At 46.0% G+C, this 19,138-nt stretch overlaps 1 protein-coding gene across 1 annotated transcript in view; it reads right to left on the minus strand.

Annotated features, from left to right (window-relative positions):
* Window positions 1-19,138, minus strand: part of LOC132382614 (mothers against decapentaplegic homolog 6-like) — a 71,755-nt gene that overhangs the window by 1,040 nt on the left and 51,577 nt on the right. The window lies entirely within an intron of this gene.

Raw genomic sequence — 19,138 nt, forward strand, 5'->3', positions numbered from 1 at the left:
AACAATAAAGAATTTGAAAGGTAGTCAGTTACCAATTAAGGTAGCAAGCTCTTCAGTATCTGCAAGACAAGGACTGTTACTGCTGATGGTAACAACGGGTCAGGGCAGAAGGGATAACCCTGTTTTGCTTTAATATTTTGCTGAAGAATATCTGATATTTCCCCGAGAGTTAGAACATAGAACAGTACAAGATCAATCTAATCCTTTCTGCCCACATCAAAAAAGGTCAAAGTTCCTCCTGGTGCTTGGGGGGCAACCTTGCCATTTCTTTGGCGTCTGTCCGCTTTACGAGGCCGAGTTGCTAGCTCGACACTGAACCCAGCACGGATGGGAAGTGTACAAGGAGTCAGCCAATTCCAACCCAGGACCTCTTGTTCCAAAGACCAGGTGCACAGACCATTACACCACAGGACTGACTTCCTCCGCTGTCCTCCATTTGTCCTTCATCTATCTGCCCAACTACGGGCCTCCCAAATGTCTCTGTAGCAGCAGAACCAAACCAAAACAAAAAACTTGCATGACACGCCCCCCTCCCCCCCCCGCAAGCTCCAGTGATTGTTCCCAAAGTCGAATCCTTCATCTGACCCTTAATTAGCAATTAGCAAATGTGCAATCTTGAAGCGATGAAACATGCGGTCATGTAAGCTAAGCATTAATCAGCAAAAGATACGACCTCCGCCTGTCCCAGGCCACTAACTGCCACAAAATAAGCACAAATACGCAACTTATTCCCTTCGACTTTACCATGCCCCAATCACGTGACCAGTTACCACAAAAACCACACAACACAGAATATAAAGCACATAGAGACCAGGTACATGGCTCTTACAGACCCTAGCGTATCTGCCACTACCACCACCACATGCAGTACCAAGGGGTAGCTGAGTACTGAAGGAGTTGCCCTTTTGCATGAGAGCACTGCCAGCTCTTGCCCCTGGGCGATCGGCGTAGTTGAGGAATCTCCAGTGTCCTGACAGACAATTATCATTCCCCCAGTCGTTCTCAATCAGATCACTTGCAGCTGTTTGCAGGGTGTGCTGTGATTTTATTTAGAGACACGGAGTAGAACAGATCCTTCTGGCCTTTTGAGCCACGCCAGCCAGCAATCTCCAATAAGCCTAACCTAATCACGGGACAATTAAACACTGACATTTCACAGACCGAAAATCAAATGTGGGCATCTGGAAGCTGTAAAGAAAACTACAGAAATATATAGTAAGTCTTTCTTTTTAATTCATCACACCCATGTTTGCTATTCCAATGGGGCATTGCAACTATATATTTATGTAAATAGTATTACTTTTTCCAAATTAGCTGTCAGTTCCATTCATACACATTACTGTGCAAGTCTTAGACACATTCAGGGTGCCCGAGACTTTTGCACAGTACTGTATTTGTCTACGTGGAGCACAGTGGGAGGGGTGTGGGACAGGTGGCAGAGGAGTGCCAGGGGCGGGGGGTTGGCACGGGTGCACATACCCAGCCCTGAGACACCCAGGCAAGGTCATCAGATTCTAAACAACTGGTTTATTGATCATTACAGATTGTCTCTCTGGTCCTTCCCGCTCCCTCCCCTTACCCAACCACGATTCCCCTCTCATTGACCCTTCCACTCTTGGTCCACAACAGAGACCCACATCAGAATCATGTTTATTATCACTCACATATGGCATGATAATTTTTGCAGCAGTACGATGCAATACATAAAATTACTACAGTACTGTGCAAATGTCTTAGGCATCCTAGCTACATACATGTGCCTAACACTTCTGCACAGTGCTGTAGGTATATCTAGCACAAAATTTAACACTCATACTATAGATTAAGTTAAAGATTAGCTTTGTCACATGTACATCGAAACATACAGTGAAATGCGCTGTTTGCGTTAGATCAAACCAACTGCGATTGTGCTAGTCAGGCCTGCTGCTGGCGCCAATACAGCATACCCACAACTCACTAACCCTACCCCACGACTTTCAAATGTGGGTGGAAACCGAATCACCCAGAAGAAAATCATGCAGTCATGGAGAGAATGTATAAACTCCTTACAGAGAGCAGCAGCAATCGAACCCCGGTTAATGATCGCTGATGCTGTAAAACAATGTGCCCACCGCTATGTTGGTATTAACATTACTAATCACCTCTTCACCTGTTGTCAGGTTCTGAACAATCAAGTTCTAAAGCAACATAGAGATGGCCCTCTGACTCAACCAGTCCACATGGTCTACGGTGCTCTAGTCTCAATTTCCTGTGTTTGGCCGTTCCCTCTAAGCCCAGCACTTCCACACAACTATCCGCGTGCTTCTTACTGCTGTACAGATCTCAGCCACTTCCCCCCGGCAGCTCCATCCACCCTCTCTGTGAAAAAGGTTGCCCCTCAGGTCCCTTTTAAATCGTTCCCCTCTCGTCCTAAAGCTATGCCTCTTGTCTTACCTGGGGAAAGACAGCTACCATCCACGCCACTCAAAATTTTAAACATTTCTATAAGGTCACTCCTTAATCTCTGATGTTGCAAGGAATAAAGACCCAGCCTAGTCTTGGCCACCTTCTTATAACTCAGGCCCCCTGGTCCTGGCAACATCCTTGTAAAGAACCAATGCTAGAACCGTCACCTACAAATACTTAGAATGAGATTTCTGTATGTAAACACTTGGCTGTAACATGTTGCAGTTACAAGTTGTAGTCAGTGTGTGGTGCTGTGGAGCAAAATCGCGAAGTCTTTCAATTCAACCAATAATTTCATTGCTAAACAAATGAAAACGTTATCAACTTGGGCAACTAAACTAACTTCTTCCAATGAATTGCCTAGCTTAAGTTGCATCTCAGTGCTGACTAAATGCTGCAACCTTGTCGCACTTGGGCGGCACCAGGTTCGTTGCTGTCGATGGAGATGCATTCTCCACAAAACACACACAAAATGCTGGAGGAACTCAGCAAGTTCGGCAGCACCTCTGAGAGAAATAAGCAGTTGATGTTTCGGGACGAGATCTTTCATTTACAGATGTGAAAAGATTGATTAAATATCTTATTGCAGACGTTCCCAAGCTGGGGCCCGTGGGTCCATTGCATGAAAAAGGTTGGAACTCCTGATTTACAATAGACAATAGGTGCAGAAGTAGACCATTCGGCCCCTCGAGTCTGCACCGCCATTCTGAGATCATGGCTGATCATTCACTATCAATACCCAGTCCCTGCCTTGTCCCCATATCCCTTGATTCCCCTATCCATCAGATAGCTATCTAGCTCCTTCTTGAAAGCATCCAGAGAATTGGCCTTCACAGTCTTCCGAGGCAGTGCATTCCACACCTCCACAACTCTCTGGGAGAAGAAGTTCTTCCTCAACTCTGTTTTAAATAACTGACCTCTTATTCTCAATCTCTCTGGTACTGGACTCTCCCAACATCTGGAACATATTTCCTGCCTCAATCCTATCAAATCCTTTAATTATCTTAAACGTTTCAATCAGATCCCCTCTCAATCTCAATTCCAGTGTGTACAAGCCCAATCTCTCCAATCTCTCTGCGTAAGACAGCCCTGCCATCCCAGGAATCAACCTAGTGAATCTATGCTGCACTTCCTCAATTGCCAGAATGTCCTTCCTTAAACCTGGAGACCAAAACTGTACACAATATTCCAGGTGTGGTCTCACCAGGGCCCTGTACAAATGCAAAAGGACATCCTTGCTCTTGTACTCAATTCCCCTTGTAACAAAGGCCAACATTCCATTTGCCCTCTTCACTGCCTGCTGCACTTGCTCATTCACCTTCATTGACTGGTGAACTAGGACTCCTAGGTCTCTTTGCATTTCTCCCTTACCTAACTCTACACCATTCAGACAATACTCTGCCCTCTTGTTCCTGCTTCCAAAGTGGATAACTTCACATTTATTCACATTGAATGACATCTGCCAAGTATCTGCCCACTCACCCAGCCTATCCAGGTCTCCCTGTATTCTCCTAACGTCCTCTTCGCATGCCACACTGCCACCCAGTTTAGTATCGTCAGCAAACTTGCTGATATAGTTTTCAATGCCCTCATCTAAATCGCTGACATCGTTTACTGGGAGGTCTGCATTTTGCTGTGCGGCTAGGCACAGTTCAAACTTCATCGATAAATCCACCAAAGACACAAATGTCATTGGCAGAATCTCAGATGGTAATGAGAAGGGCGTATGGTTGAGTGGTGTTGCCAACAACAGCTTTGTACTTGTCAGAAAGACCAAGGAACTGATTGTGCACTTCAGGAAGGGGAAGTCGAGGAACACACACCAGTCCTCATCAAGGGATCAGCAGCGGAAAGGGTGAGTAGCTTCAAGAACCTGGTTGTCAACGTCTCTGGAGATCTGTCCTAGGCCCAACTTATTGACCCAATTACAAAGAATTACAGTGGCTAAATTTCATTAGAAATTTGAGAATTGTTATGCACAGTTCTACAGATGTACAATGTACAGGACACATCACCCTCTGGTACGGAGGGGCCAAATCACAGGGTCAGAGGAAGCTGCAGAAAGTTGCAAACTCAGCCAGCTCAATCGCAGGCACTCGTCTCCCCACCACTGAAGACATCTTGATCCCTCAAGAGGGCGGCAACCAACACGAGGGAACCCGGGGGATGTGAAAGGCAGCAAGAAGAGGAGATACCAGCAGCGTTCTGTATGACTCTGGATCCCCCACTGATCTATTTCGACGCCAGTTTCCAGCACTCTCTCTGTGCCCCTTGATTTCCTTAATTCCTGGAGTCTGAGTTGCCACAATGACTCAGACCCATGGCTTCACCATTGTCTGATCAAAGAATCTTCTCATGCTATGTCACCTGACCTTCTGCAGCACATTTGATCAGTAGGTGCCCAGTGCCATGGTTAAAAAGAATTCATAAATCCATTTGTTAACCATGATCACCTTCGTCAAACAACACGGCACATAACGATGACGTGTACTGATTTGTCCTGTATTTCATTTAAATGAATAATCTGTCACTCAGTTTATCTTTTTTTAAAAATACACACTTTTAACTTCAGCTAACTGGGGCAGCCGCTTAATTAGGCCAAAATGCCCCAATTAATTAGAATCCATTGTATTTCATTCCAAACTTGGTCAACAGTGCAACCGCACCTGATGGAAGAAACAGCACGCGGCAGACAGACACACAAACTGGGTGAATCCCTCACCAGTTTCTCTCTCCCTCCAACACAGCATCAGAGTCTGCACAGGTACATGGTGGCGTGGTGAGATTAGTAGTACTTGCAATGACCCCACTAAAGAGATTACAGATGGCAGGGCACCTTCCGCAGAGTCTGGAACTCACTGACTGTAAGGTTGACAGGTTAACGATGCTTTACAAGAAATATGTTCTATATTAATGTCTATTTTATTAAATGTGGTTTCTCCTACACTGCATTTACATCGATTGACTAGCAGGCCCTGTGATGACACTGGGGCAACTTTGACTTCAATATGCTCCACAATTAGAGCTCAATTCCTAGTTCATCCCCAGCTCACAATCTGAATTGATATCTAAATGTGAGTGACTGCAAACCACCAAATACAAACTCTTCTCTTCAGTCCCCTTCAATATTTTACATCATATTGAAAGAGAAGGAAGCTAGAATAACAGAATTCAATAGCACTGGCAGTGGCCATTTGGGTTGTCCAGAATCAGAACTGGTTTATCATCACTGACATTTGTTGTTTTGCTGCAACAGTACAATGCAATACATACTAACTATAAACCTCAATAAATTAAATAGTGCAAAAAGAGAGGAACGAAGTGAGGTAGTGCTCACTGTCCATTCAGAAATCTGATGACAGAGGGGAAGAAGCTGTTCCCGAATTGTTGAGTGTGTGTCTTCAGGCTCCTGTACCTCCTCCCTGTTGGTAACAATGAGAAGAGGGGGTGTCCTGGGTGATGGGGGTCTTTCATGATGGATGCCACCTTTTGAAGGTGTTCTGGATGTTGGGGTCACGCTGACTTGACCTTGGGCGGGCTTTCTTGGACATACTGAAGCACGGCACGGTCGTGTAGCAACTTAGGATGAAACTCTGAACAGTCGGCTAAAGGCAGGTACTGGAGAGGCCGAGTTCACCAGGACTAATAAACACGGTGCAAGCACGTAAATAATGGAAATCATACCGACACTTCCCCCCCACACTACACCCGCATCAGACAGTTAAACTGGCTCGCTTAACCTAGACGTACTCACATGCTGGAGACTGGTAGCCTGTCCTGGAGAACTGTGTGTGTGTGTGTGTGTGTGTGTGTGTGTGTGTGTGTGTGTGTGTGTGTGTGTGTGTGTGTGTGTGTGTGTTTGTGTGTTTGTGTGTGTGTGTGTGTGTGTGTGTGTGTGTGTGTGTGTGTGTGTGTGTGTGTGTGTGTGTGTGTGTGTGTGTGTGTGTGTGTAGAGGGAAAGGGGGAAAAGGGTTTGTTTCGCAGTTGTTGTTTCGTTGCTTGCTGCGTGTTCTGCTGTAGGCACATTATGTTGGTGCAGGTACGTGTGGCGCTACTTGCCGGCTGCCCCCAGCACATCCTTAGTTGGTTCTTAATGCCAATGACGTGCTTCGCTGGAGGTTTCAATGTGCGTTTGACCCCGCCGCTGTCTGTAAGGAGTCTGGATGTTCTCGGTGTAGGGGGTCCTCTGGTTTCCTGCCACGGTCCAAGGACGTACCGGGTGGTAGGTTAATCGGACACGGAAGATTGTCCCTAGGGTTAAAATCGGGAGATTGCTCTGGATGGTACGGCTTGACGGGCTGCAAGGGTCGGTCTGTCTATCTGAATTTAACCATGTTTGCAAACAAAATGAAGAGAGCAGTTCCAGGTATGAATCTGCATCTCTCTCTCTCTCTCTCTCTCACACACCCACACACCCCTCAGGCTGTAGGAGTTGTAAAACAGGTGTGGGGGAGGGGGCTTCTCTGAGCCAGCATGTCTCCAAGGCTGCGTTCAGCTCCCTGACAACTTATCGGTAGAATGGTGCCCTCTCGACCTCCTTCTCCTCATGCCGTCAGTTCCGATTAACTCACACCACAGTGATGCCACTTACTTCCCTTCCACACACTGGCTGCCACGACAGCTCTGGAGCCAGCCTCCTGTCCTCGAGGGGAACTGCCTCCCTGCCATGAAACAGTGCTCCTCTTTCCCTCCATCCTTCACCCGGCCTAGGCCCATCTCTCATACCGTCTGTCCCAGGCTTTCACCTCCCATTACACTGTGCTCACCTCCTGTAGTCAAGGTGCACATCAAAGCAATCAGTGGTGATGATGTGTTGAAAGCAAGCTCACACACACACACAAAATGCTGGAGGAACTCAGCAGGTCAAGCTGCACCCAAGGAGAGGAAAAAACAGTCAATGTTTTGGGCCGAAACCCTTCGTCAGGACTGGAATGAAAGGGGCAAGCTGGCAGGTGAGGAGGGAATGGTGGGTGTGGTTCTCTCCACACTGTCCACCTACGGTATCTGGCGCCCACTGACCCAGAACACCATTACCCTTCTCTGAATACCCCGCACTGCCACCAGTTCCTGCATCAATAGCTCTCCTCTCCTTCCTGAGTGGGTCAAGGGTGGAGAGAGCAGAGCTCGGCAGGGGCCGCCGGAGAAACGAGCCCTGGAGATATTTTATGGCCTGCTTAAAAGACGTTTCTTCTTGTGGCCCTTTAAATTGTTTTCCAAGTTTTATTAAGGAAGGAGTTGAAGCAGTACATGTGCAGATCTCGGCTTTGTGACTGTGAAATCACTTTTGTGAACTTCTGAATGTCATTAACTATTACTGTTTGCACGTTTTATTTTTTTCGTTTTGCACATTGTTTGACGGTCTATTTTTTGGGGCTTTCTTTGCTTTGTGGCTGCCTGTAAGGAGACGAATGTCAAGGTTATATATAATATACATACTGGACAATAAGTGCAGTACTATGAACTTTGCCCGATGGCGGTTGTGACAAGACAGCGTGGTGGGAATCGTTAATGACGGATGCTGCTTTCTTGTGGCAGCGGCCCATGTTAATGTGGTCAGTGGTGGGGAGGGCTTTTCCCTGATGGGTGGGTTTGTTTTCACTGCTTTCATGTATACAAATACATGAACGTAAACATGAGGAAATCTGCAGCTGCTGGAAATTCAAGCAACACACACAAAATGCTGGTGGAACGCAGCATCCCACCAGCATTTTGTATGTGTTACACAAATACATGAACTATTTATGTTGTTTTTCATAAATACTATTGCATTCCTTCCTGTAATTGCCAGCAAGAAAATGAATTTCAAGATAGTACATGGTAATATATATACTTACTTTATTAATACATTTTGCTGCAATTTATTTTAGACTTTGACGTTTATTCTGAATACCTCATCTCAGTTCCTCTTTCAATCCATCTATGAGAGAATGAGTGACCCATTTTCAGCAGCAGTACCATTGCGCGTCCTGTCTGGCTGAATCAGTGTGTGGTGTGGAAGCTGCCAGGCATCCAACCACATGACATTTAAGGTGGGGGGGTTATATAGAAGGCAGGGTTTACAGATCAGCATGACATTGTGGGCCGAAGGGCCTGTACTGTGCTGTACTATTCTATGTTCTATGTTAAGATCCTGCACAGGATTGTAAAAACCACTGAGTGAATCACTGGGGTCTCCTTCCCCCACTATTTGTGACTGTTACTGGGATACGAAAGGCCTGAAGCATTGTTGAGGATCTCACCCACCTGTCCAACAATTTCTTTGCCCCACCACCACCAGGGAGGAGGCACAGGAGCACCAGACTGGGAAGCAGCTTCTTCCCTCAGGCTGTGAGATTACTGTATACCCCATCAGCACCAGGGTCTCGTCACTAGGACCGAGAGCTGTTTACTGTTTACTCGTGTTGAGTGCTACCTGCACTTTGGATTATATTTTATTAACATACAGTATTTGTGTTAATATTTTGTATTTTTGTGCTGTGTGAGATACATGATTTGAGAGTGCATTGTGGTCGGGAAGAAAGTTGTATCATTTGCTTATATAGACAGTACTGTGCAAAAGTCTTACGTACCCAAGCTGTATACATCTCTTAGCTGTATATACACATATACACACACACATTATACATATGCTAGAGTGCACAGAATTGTGCATGTTTCAAATGACAATGAACTTCAGCTAGAAAGCATTGAAAGGAACCTACCAAGTGTGATTTCTCTCCTTGGAATTGCAGGGAGACATGGGAAATTAAGTGTCTTTGCGTAATGGCGTGAACATAGAGTGATCTCCCAGCAACCCCACCCCCCCCCACCCCACCCTCATCCATTCCATTTCAAGATCTACTCCAGGGTCTCTTCAGGTACAGAAATGTCCATTGCAACAATTCAACATATTTTTTATGTACTAAAACCCACAATAATTAAGGTATTTAACAGGTGGCACAGTCGTGTAGAGGTTAGCGTAACGCGCTACAATGTTAGCGATCAATATTCAATTCCCACCGCCGTAAGGAGTTTGTATGATCTATGTGTCCGCCCGCATGGGTTTCCTCTGGTCTCCTCCCGCATCCCAAAGGGTACAGGCTCAGGACTGTGGACTGCACCAGAAGCATGGCTACACTTGCCTCCAGGACATCCTCAGACAGTGTCAGTCGTTGACGCAAACAGTGCATTTCACTGTATGTTTCCATGTACGCGTGACGAATAAAACTAATCTAATCTATGCAAATAACAAACCGGGAACCAAGCGCTTAATAGGCTCGAGTTATCAGATAACCAGAAGGGGAAACATTGAAGATGACGGCAGCTGTCTCGCTGGCTGGTGCCCCTGGGTCTGCCTGGCTTTGTTCCTCTCGCCCTCCCCTTATCTGACTGGATTCCCCAACAGTTATGTATCTGCTGATTGACGAGTGTTCAATGCTCCTCGCTTTAATACTTCCACTGACTGATAACAGGACTCTGGAATTTTAACATCAGTTCAGAGCTGGAACTCAGTCAGACTGACTCTGGTCACAGCCACCAGCCCAGTGAGTGCAGAAACTGATTAAACAGGTCATGTTTGTGGGGTGTAACACAGGGCTTGAAGATTTAAAGATTAGCTCTATTTGTCACATGTAAATCGGAAAATACAGTGAAATGCATCATTTACATCAAAGACAAACACAGTCTGAGGATGTGATGGAGGGGCGGCGGGAGGTTTCGCCATGCCTCCAGCACCAATGTAACACGTCCACAACGTACTAACCCTAACCCGCACGTCTCTGAATGCTGTCCTAACCAAACTGCCTCAATTCTGAGAGCCTCAGATGAGATTTTCGTTGCTAAATGACACGCACTTGAGGTGAGAGGGGAGGAAGTTTAAAGTGTAAAGTTTGTCTTTACAGGGTGTGGAAGGTGCCGGGAATGGGCAGCCAGGGGGAGTGGAGGATGCAGACATGATAAACACACACAGTGGTTAGTGCAACGCTATTACAGCTTGGGGCATTTTGGAGTTTAATTCCAGCGCTGCCCACCCCATAAGGAGTTTGTACGTTCTCCCTGCGGGTTTCCTCCCACAGTCCAAAGACATACTGGTTAGTTGGTTAACTGGTCATTGTAAACTGTCCCGTGATTAGGCTAGGGTTAAATAGGTGGGTTGGCGGGGTCGGGTGGCTCGTTGGGTCGGAAGGGTCCGTTCCGCGCTGTCTCTAAGTGAATAGATAAATGAGCAGAAACAGAGGGATGGGGATCGTGTGCAGGCAGAAGACATTTTAAATAAGAGAAAATCTGCAGATGCTAGAAATCTGAGCACCACACACAGAAAATGCTGGAGGAACTCAGCAAGTTAGGTAACGTTGATGGAGGGAAATAGGCAGACAGTGTTTCAGGCTGCGTCTCTTCACCAGGCCAGATGAAACATCTCAACTCAAATTATCAACTCTTGCAGACACTACCTGACCTGTTCGTCCAGCATTGTGTGTGTGTGTTGCTCTGAATTTCCAGCATCTGCAGAAACTTTTGTGTTCACCAACTGCTCAGATCAAGAACCTATCCAACTCTGCTTTAAATACTTGGGTTCTACAGCCGCCTGTTTCAATGAATTCCACAGATTCACCACCCTCTGGCTGAAGAAATTCCTCCTTTGTCTCTGTTCGAAAGTGATGTCCTACTGAGGCTTCAGGTCCTCGATTCCACACCCCATTATAGGGACCATTCTCTCCAATGCCTACTCTGTCTAAGCAATTCGATAGGTTTCAGTGAGATCCTCCCTCAGTGTTCTATTTTAAATTTATTCTTTCAGAATTGGCCTTGCGAAGCTTCTCTGAACAGTTTTGCTTAAATATAGGAAATTTTTCGAAAAACTTCGCACAGGGTTCTGGGTATGGTCTCACAACTGTGGTAAGACATTGCTACTTTTATTCCCTTCACAATAAAAGCCAACATTCCACTGGTCTTCCTAATTATTCACTGTACCCTCATATTGCTAGTGATTGTGTGCAGAGTCACCCAGATACCTCTCGCTTGTCTATACTGTGTGGCTCCTTTCCACTTAGATAATTCTCTGCGTAGGCAGACACAGGTGAGTAAAAATCTGGGATTCTGTCCCCCACATGTTGGGAGTCAAATGAAAACTTCAAATTTGCTGGGCATGGAATCAAGGCTCTGAAATGGAATAACAGCAGACTAGTCAACGAATGGCTTCAGGGCTGAATGAAACTCCTTTCCTTTTATCCCTGGGCTGCTCCAGCACTGACGTGGTTAAAATGTGCGTGCAGACACGGCGACTCCAGGCACGGACTTGGACTTAAACCCGGAGACCTAACTGACTCAGTGATTACACGCGGGCAGATTAGTGAAGTGAAAGTGTTAAATCAGAGGAAAGAACTGTATGTGAAAATATTGCCGATAGACACGAAGGGGTGGGGAGGGAGAGGGAGATACTGGGAGATGGGGAGCTGGGGGGGGGGAGGAGAGAGAATGAGCTAGAGCAGGGGGCGTGAGCAAGGTAGGGGGAAGAAGAGAGGGTGAGGGAGAAGAAAAGAGAAGGGGTTAGGGGGAAGGGGAAGAGGGGGAGAGAGTAGAGGGGAAAGGAAGGAGAGAGACAAACGAGAAGAGAAAGAAAGAGATGAGAAAAACAAAGTTCAGGGGAAGGGTCTTCAAAAGGCGATGGAAGGCAGTGGTAGGGAGAGGAGGGCGATAAAATGTCGAGAATGTGTAAATGAATGAGAGAGAAGAAACAGGAACAAAACAGATTAGCAGGAAGGAGAGCGAGGTGAAAGGGGAGAGAGAAGGGGCTGGTAATAAAGAGATGGTGCCTTAAGGAAACTATTAGGCAGTAAATAGGAGATTATGTTCTCCCTTCCCCCCAAACACATCCTGCGAGTGTTCCAGCAACGCTTTACTGAAATGCAAACCATTCGCTTCCTTTTACCTTTAAAGTTTTTCAGACATACTTTTAAACAAAACCTCAAAAAGACAGGAGTGAGCCAACAGATCGCCCTGCCCCTGAAGATGTGAGCTCTTGCAGCCAGCCGCGAACACAAGGGGCCTACACCCTCTCATCTGGAGCTTTTGCCTCAAACCATTAGGTGATGCCATTATGGAGACAGCGGGGGAGGGGCCCTGAAAGCTTTGAACGTACAACAATTCTGGCAGATAAATTGGGAAGTAAAAGCAGCATTTAAACCCAGGGTCCAATGGCATGGCGTTAAAACCTGATCAATATTATGACTCGAAATTACAGAGGTTTAATATAATCGCTCCCGCTGTCTTCCCTGTTTGGAGGAAGTGGTGCCGTTCCAGTACTTTAAAACAACTATTATTACAGAGACAACAAGAACTTCTAACAGCAACATTCAGCCTGGCGACACTGCTATCTCTCCCATCGAAAGCCAACTTATCAGCCAGACAAACACACTGAAACAGAGCCCTTGTTTATATATGGGGCTGTTTCAGGCAGCCAGTACTTCCCTTTTGCAAGAATTGTGCTTGCAGGCAGGCAGACCAACAGTCCAAGCAAATTTAAATCTGCTTAAGAAAAATAGATGTGTATTTCAGCAGGGCAGCCAGTATCTATGAAAAAGATTCAGGATTGTTTAATGTCATTTCCTATACACGATTGTAAAGGAGAACAAAATCATTGTTACTCTGGTCCCAATGCAGCATAAAAAACACAAAAGATAAAGAACATAATAATAAACACAATAAATATAAATACATTGAGATAGCTTAAATACACAAATTGATTGTACACCCATAAAGTGACGCTAGACTGTACATAAGGCGACTGACAGGAAATAAAGTAGTTATTAAATTTACTATTTCTCTCTTCTATATTATGTATTGCATTGAACTGCTGCTGCTAAGTTAACAAATTTCACGTCACATGCCGGTGATAATAAACCTGATTCTGATTGTGGTGGAGTTAGTGGGTGGAGGTGTTGATCAGCCTTACTGCTTGGGGAAAGTAACTGTTTTTGAGTCCGGTGGTCCTGCCGTGGATGCTACGTAGCCTCCTCCCCGATGGGAGTGGGACAAACAGTGCCTAGCAGGGTGGGTGGGATCCTTCATGATATTCCTGGCTCTTTTCTGCACCTTTCTGTGTACAGTCAAAGGAATAAAGAGTCAACTTCAAAAAAAAAATTTTTTTTTTCTGATTGAGGTACATTGGGCCCTTCCAAACACCCAATTTAATCCAAGCCTAATCATGAGACAATTTACAATCATCGATTAATCTACAATGATTAATTAATCTACCAACCGGTATGCCCTTGGACCAAGGGAGGAAACCAGAGCTAGCCACTACCCTACCATGCCGCCCTCCGCTCAAATGCTTATTTCTCTCCATTGACGCTGCCTGACCTACTGAGTTCCTCCAGCATTTTGTGTGTGTTGTTCTGGATTTCCACCATCTGCAGAACCTCTTGCATTTCAGATGTGAATTTCAGAATAATTCTAAAAATACGAAGGATTAAGTAAGAAAAGAGGAACAAAAACCCACAATATTTGGGTGGATATCATCAAAGTCAGGAAGGGAGGGGAAAAGGTGCCTTGAACTTGATGAAACCACAGGAAACGCCTGACTGGCAAAGTCTATGAAACAAAGATCTTGCATTTATACACTCCAGAGATTCTGCAGATGCTAGAAATCTTGAGCAAAACATGTACAAATTGCTGGAGGAACAGGTCTGGCACCATCCATAGAGGGGAATAAACAGTTGACATTTTGGGCCGAGACCCGTCATCACAACTGGAGAGGAAGAGGTCGGGGGCAGGCCTTTCTGGCCAGTCCTGATGAAGAGGTTCAGCCAGAAATGTCCACTGTTCATTTCCCTCTACAGATGCTGCCTGACCTGCTCGGTTTCTCCTGCATTTTTTGTGCCTTGCTTTTAAATATTAGCTTTACTTTTCATAAGTACATTGAAATACTGAAACATACAGTGAAATTCACCATTTCCTTCAGCCACACTGTCCTGGGGGCAGGCCGAAAATGTGGCTATGTTTCTAGTGCCAACATAGCATGTCCTTAGTTAACTAACCCTGACCCGTATGTGTTTGGTATGCGTGAGGAATCCGGAGCACCCGGAGGAAATCCATGCGCTCACAGGGAGAACGTACAAACTCCTTACAGACAGCGGTGGGAATTGAACCTGTGTCACTGGCCCAAGACTTTATTAAAAATATTATAATAAAATTTAGATTCTCCCTTAAGGCAGAACATACAAAGCATGAACCACCAGGCTCAAGGATGGCTTCTCGCTGCCTCTTGAGTGAAGCGCACGAGTCTTGGGATCCACCTTACAAGGACTGATAAAGGAGGCGGCGGGTTCATTTTGGGGGACCTTGAGGTTCATGTTGCCTGCGTTCCTGGATTCTCTTTCCTCCTTTTATTGCTGTTTTCGAGCAGTTCGATCAACATGGTTTGGGGCGCTTCAGCAAAGAATGCTTTGCCCCGCGGCCCGCAGTGGACCAGTGGAGTGATGCTGAACTGAAATGAATACCACTGGACTCCTGGTTTGATGTTGGTGATGTTCTACTTGCTGCTTGCGCAATTTGTTCTTTCCTTTTCTCCCTGTGCGTTGGGTGTTTGGTGTTTTCTTGAATGGGTTCCACGGCGTTTCTTTGTTTCATGGCTGCCTGTGGGAGGACGAATCCCGTACTCTGTATACATACTCTGACAATAAATGCACTTTTAGATTTGGGCCTCCGGTACAATAAAATGGCCTCTTTGCCTCACAAACTACCTCGTTATGACCTTGCACTTGATTACCTGCTCTGCACCTTCTCTGTAGCGGTTACACTTTATCCTACATTGTTATTGTTTTACCTTGTTCCAGCTCAAGACACAGTGTAATGATTTGATCTGTATGAACAAAGCATTAAATGTTCCCCTGTCTATGCATTCCCATCTGTATGGGGGATACATGGTGTTTTTTCAATTCACACTAACAGTGTGGGTACATGAAATGCCCTGCCAGGGGTGATGGTAGATCACAGTCATTCTGTGACCATGACTGTTCTTCGCAGATGTTTCTACAGAAGTGGTTTTGCCATTGCCTTCTCCTGGGCAGTGTCTTTCCAAGACGGGTGACCCCAGCCATTATCAATACTCTTCACAGATAGTCTACCTGGCGTCAGTGGTCACATGACCAGGACTTGCGATAAGCACTGGCTGCTCATACGCTCGTCCACCAGCTGGCTTTACGTGACCCTGATACAGGGAGGGGTGTGGTCTAAGCCGATCCTACACCTTGCCCAAGGGTGTCCTGCAGGCTGGCGGAGAAAAGGTGTACCATAAACCTTCTTTAGTAGAGATTCATTTCTACCCCGCCACCCAGTTGGTAATTAAGGACAGTTACGGAGTTCTTAAGCATGTGGAAGGCTACGTAGAAGAGAAGGGTTAGAATGATCTTGGAGAAGATGGGGAAGGTCAGCACAACATCGTGGGCCGAGTCTGCACTGTGCAGTAATGCCTTGTGTTAACAGTACGCAGGGCAAACTTTTCATTTTATCTTGGTACATGTCAGAACAGTAAGCCACCAGGCAGAGGAGCAAAATTAGGCCACTCAGCCCATCGAGTCTGCTCCAAGTACCAACAAATGGTGCAACATCACTGCACTGGGCATTACTTGCATAGGCTCCTGAGCACAACGTACACACAAACTGCGTACCAACATCTGCCCCTCAACCAGCAGGCTACCCGATCGTCGTCACATTGCCGCCCGTGGGATCTTGCTGGGCTGACACAGTGCTTGGTCCAGAATAGTACAGCGCCAAATCTGACCCTCTGGCCCACAGAGTTGTGCCAACCAAATAAATTAGTAATCAAATGGCCAACTAAACTATTCCCCTCTGCCTACACAAGGGGAATACCTTTCCATTTCCCTCACACTTGTGTGATTAGCTAAACACCTCTTAAAAGCATGGCTTCTGGTATTAGACATTTCAACCCAGGGAAAAAGGTACTGTTATTCGATACTGATTATTAGATATTAAGAGATATTAGTGCACATTAACTGGTTCTAGGGAAAAAATTTCAGCCTCAATCTTTTCAGTGGGGATAGCAGGCACAATGGACTGAACAGCCTCCTCTGTCTTCTGCTTCTGATGCTCCACAATAGCAGCAATGTACCGCTGAAAAATAACACTTCCTGGGATGTCGTCCCCATTGGCGAAAGGCTCTGAAAGAATGCTCTTGTTTTCACAGGGAAAGGATTCCTGAAATAGCCCTGTCCCACCCCCACGTTAGGGCCCGGGCGACTGCTGCCTCTCTCCTAAGGCAAACCGTCCTCCCCTTATCTCCACCACAGGCCGAGCAGGGAGTCATGTTACGTCTCAGGAGGTGGGCAGCGAGCAGCAGGGTTAGAGAGGCAAGTGGTTCTCACTCGCACCCTGAACCAGAATCACCTTTAACGTCACCGGCATATATCGTGAAATTTGTTGCTTTGCAACAGCAGTATTGAAAAATAATGAAAACTACAAATTTACAACAAATAAAAAAAAAGGAAATTAAGTGAGTGGTTGAAAAAAAAGAGAAGGAAAAAAATACGGAGTGTTCAAGGGGAAACGATCGATCACACACCCGGGAAATCTTCAAATGCTCAGTCCGAAATATTGACTATTCATTCATTTCCACGGAGGCTGCCTGGCCTGCTGAGCTCCTCCGGCATTTTGTGTGTTGCTCTGGGTTTTCAGCACCTGCAGAATCTCTCACGTTTAATTTCTGAACGTGTTACCCCAAGGAAGCAGGCCTGCTTCTCGTCCCTCACCCAGCACGGCCTCCATTGATTTAGTTTATTTAGCCACACAACATGGAGCAGGCCCTTCTGGCCAAGCTGCCCCCCCCCCCCCCCACCTCCCCACAACGCTGATTAACCCCTAACCTAATCACAGGACAATTTACAATGACCTATTAACCCACCAGGTACATCTTTGGACTGAGAGAAGAACCCGGAGCACTGGGGAAGACCCATGCATTCCACGGGCAGGCCGTAAAGCCTCCTTACAGAACAGCACCAGAACTGGACTCTGGAATGCCACCAGCTGTAATAGCTTCCGTGGCACCCTCTGCTTAACAAATGCCTTCATTAATCAGATCCCACTACTTATTTACAACAATCAGCTTACCTGTCACACACACGTCGCAGCACACAGTGAAATGGATTGTTTGCATCAAATTTAATCTGCCAGGACCGCGCTGGGTGCGGTCGAGTGTCGTCACACTTCCAATGCCAAACACAGCCAGCCCACAACTCACTAACCCTGCTGGTACTTCCTTGGAAACGGGGAGGAAACCAGAAGAAACTCATGTGGTCACGGGGAGAACACACAAACTCCTTACAGGTGGTGGTGGGAACTGAAATGTAACTTATTCAGACTAGGGGTATTTATACTATTTTTTAAAAAAAAAAATCACCCGTTCCTTTTCCATTTTGTAGTGCGAGGGGAGGGGGTTGGGGTTGATGCTTTGTTAGTTATTTATGTGTGGGGGGTTGATATTTCTCTCTGAGCAACTTCCATGTTCTTTCTTTGTTTTGTGGCTATCTGGAGAAGACAAATTTCAGAGTTGTGTACGGATACAGGCTTCGATAACAAATGAACCTTTGACCGCTTCTTCACCTCCACTAACAGATTCCTGAACGGTTCATGAACCCACGAACACTACCTCACGATTCCTGTTTTTTCTGTTGCAGTATTTATGGTTGTAATTTATGGGTTTTTATGTCTTTGCACTGTATTTCCGCTGCAAAAGAACAAATTTCACGTCATACAAGTCACTGATAATAAATCTGATTTTGATCGCAGTGCAGAGTCCCTGTGGCGCTTTGTGTGGTGTTCCAGATTCTATAACCTGGAGTTCTTTGTGTTTCTATACGATTCCCACCCAGCCATCAGTGTTAAATTTCTCCAACTTAACGGTAATTTTTCCCCTTCCCTCTTCTTCTGCTCCCCAATCTGGCCTCTTACCTCTTCTCCCCACCTGCTAATTGCTTCCCCCGGGTCCCCTCCTCCTTCCCTTTCTCCTAAGGTCCACTCTCCTCTCCTATCAGATTCCCCATCCTCACCACATTCTATTGAGAGCATCCTGAGCAGCTGCATCACTGCCTGGTTCGGGAATCGCACCGTCTTGGATCGCAAGACCCCTGCAGCGGATAGTGAGGTCAGCTGAGAAGATCATTGGGGTCTCTCTTCCTGCTATTACAGACATTTACACCACACACTGCACCTGCAAAGCTAACAGTATTGTGAAGGACCCCATGCACTCCTCACACAAACTCTTCTCCCTCCATCTGGCAAAAGGTACCGAAGCATTCGGGCTCTCACGACCAGACTGTGCAACAGTTTCTTCCCCCAAGCCATCAGACTCCTCAATACCCAGAGTCCAAACTGACATCTACATCATTTATTATATTGTAATTTGTCCTCTACTGTGCCTATTGTCTTGTTTATTAATTATTGTACTGCCCTGCACTGTTTTGTGCACTTTATGTAGTCCTGTGCAGGTCTGTAGTCTAGTGCAGTTTTTATGTTGTTTTACGTAGTCTAGAGTAGCCCTGTATTGTCTCTCATGGTCTAGTGTAGTTTTGTGTTGTTTCATGTAGCACCAGGGTCCTTGAGGAACGTTATTTCATTTTTAATGTGTACTGTACCAGCAGTTTATGAACAAAAAGACAATAAACTTGACTCAACTCCTTCCTCTCCAGCCCTTTCTTTACCT

Source organism: Hypanus sabinus, chromosome 28 (assembly GCF_030144855.1).
Source record: "Hypanus sabinus isolate sHypSab1 chromosome 28, sHypSab1.hap1, whole genome shotgun sequence".
Classification (NCBI taxonomy): domain Eukaryota; kingdom Metazoa; phylum Chordata; class Chondrichthyes; order Myliobatiformes; family Dasyatidae; genus Hypanus; species Hypanus sabinus.